Below are 2,686 nucleotides of genomic sequence, written 5' to 3' on the forward strand. Positions count from 1 at the left end.
ACCATTTATAACAATTGCAGGTTGATCTACTATGGATACTTTTAGCGAGGAAAATCTACCCTTCGTCCGTTTTCCCGATGCCGCAAGTCGGAAAAGGTACCACGGCCATCGAAACACCAAGTTTTGTTGCTAGAGGGGTTTTTATTTACTGAACCTAGAGGAGAAGGCGTCTGTCTTTTATGCTCGGCTGATAGAGTTCGGATGGGCTCAACTGACAGAGGCTCCCCCTGCTGCATGCTCCTCATGGTTGAGGGAGTTCTATGTCAACCTACCTACCGTTTACTGGGATGATCCCCACCCTACCATCCGCATCCAGGGAGTTGACATCCCCTTGAACGCTCAATTCATTAATGATGTACTCGAGGTTCCCAACACGGAGTATAAGGCCAAGATGAGAGAGATGGACTTGGGCTGGTTGAGGGATACGCTGGTGGAGCCTACGTGCCGGAACAAGGTTTACTGAGCTACTATAGAGGACATCGCTAGCACTAACTGGTCACCGGATTCTTAGAGGTGGCTGCACTTGGTTACTAGGAGGATCCGCCCGTCGGGCAACCGCACCTTTCCATGGGATCTACAAGTAGTTTGCGCTATACAGGGGATCAGACTTAACGTGGGCGCGCAGATCATCTCTGAGTGAAAGGTGTTCTACCGGGGCAACAAGAAGGTGGTTTTCCTATCAGGGCTGGTGACTGCAATGTGCAAGAGGGCGGGGCTGCAACTTTTTGACGTTGACGATGTACTTCATATGGATCCCCCCCCCCTTTCACCCTATTTTAGTTAGGCAGGGTTCTACCTCCAGGAGCAAGAAGAGGAAGACGGACATGGCCAACAGCAGTCAGACGGCTGCGGAGGTGAATGATGAGGTAGGGGACGATGGTGCAGGCGATGACACTCTTCCCACCCGATCTCAGCCCCCACTCTCAGGTACACATGTGGAGGAGGACCTGACAGCCGTCCGGAGGCGGTTCAGATGTTCTTTTGCTAGCACCACTCCGGTTCCACCCAGCACTACTCTGAAGGTTAAGATGCTCAGCCGCGAATTGTATCAGGAAATGATGAAGGGTCTAGAGAGGAATCGTCTGATGGTCCGGATATGGAAAACCTTGAGGGTCATCTTCTCTTGTGTTTCCCCCGGACATGAGGTTCCCAAAGTCGAGAGAGGGGACTTCCAGCATTTTACCTTTATGGACGAGGCCATGACTGGCCAGGTACCCCCGTTGGACCTAGACTCTGATGATGTTACCTCCCAGTCCTAAGGATCCTGATTTGTTTTTTTTCCCCTCTTGGACCTGTATTTGAACAATACTTTATTTTATCTTTTCGCTTTCCTTACTTTTTGTTAGCACATGGATGCTGGTTTATATTGCTTTTCAGGGTTAATATTAATTGCTAAGGTTTGATAACATATTGTTCTTATTGCTGAGCACTGATAGGGTTGCAAGAATTAACCCATGTACGATACGTGGTCTACATGTGTGACTAGGGAAAAACAGGGGAGACAGGGCTGAGATTCTGTCTCTATCTGTACCGCGCTGGCGGTTTCGCCCTGGCGGGAATAATCCCGCCCCAGCGGCTCAGATAGAACAGAACCCAGGCAAATAATTTTTCTAGGGCTTTCCTCATTTCTAAAATTTTCCATTGATCCCCCAAGCTATAACTAGGCATTTAGGATAACTCCCTTAACTATGATGGTTGTCTATCCCAAGTAATTCTCATGGTTCACACTCCAGAACCTATTCTCATTAATTCAACACCACAAACGCGCACATCCCTTAGATGTGCCCAGAACCTAAAACGGTTATAGTCGGTCGCAACATACGTCCATATTTTGTTTACGAATCTTATCGTAGTTTATCTATACCCTTGCACCTAAACTAGTAATGACTCTCTTTCTAACAATGAGTTCACGAAACTCAAGCAATTACGACTCGCACAATTTCGAACATGCATTTAGGCTAGCATATTGTACATTTCAAAATCCAGCCAAGCAATACTGTGCACATAATCATATCATAGCATCCAAGTAAATGTACCTTTCACACCAATAGTTATTTCAGACAACACTAAGCACACATTTACAGTTTCAAACTACAACTGACAAACAAGTCAAAATTATTAATTACTTCGCTCCATGGATTCATCCATTACTGATCATCCATGCATTTACACAATCCCTAGGGCTAGATACCTGTCACGACCCGAGAGCACCCCCAAGTCGCGACACGGCGTACTCGACCTCTCGGAGGTCTCATACAAGCCCTTAGCATTCATCACATTAGATATGTAAAATAGTGCGGAATTAAAAACTCTTTAAATAAAATCCCATAAGACTCAAAGGTCACTTCTAAAAACATCATTCAAAAGTACACAAGCGGAATACTAAGTCTCTTAGCCATCTTAGACATAAACGTGAAAACATACTAGGGACACGGCCCTTTACAATCAAAATAAGTCTATTAAGTCTATTACAAGAACCTTATCATAAAACTAGAATAGAAAAGTCTTGTCCTCGACATATGAGGACATACCACAAGATCTTGGAAGAACTTCAAGTTCCAAGCTTACTATAGAACCCGTTCACTTTCCGGAACCTACACTTGTAGAAAAATAGAGAAATATGGAATTAGCACAATTACGTACTAAGTATGATGACCATGCAAAAACATGCCAAAACGGACATTTA

The sequence above is a fragment of the Solanum tuberosum genome, unplaced genomic scaffold, assembly GCF_000226075.1.
Source record: "Solanum tuberosum cultivar DM 1-3 516 R44 unplaced genomic scaffold, SolTub_3.0 scf00069, whole genome shotgun sequence".
Lineage (NCBI taxonomy): Eukaryota > Viridiplantae > Streptophyta > Magnoliopsida > Solanales > Solanaceae > Solanum > Solanum tuberosum.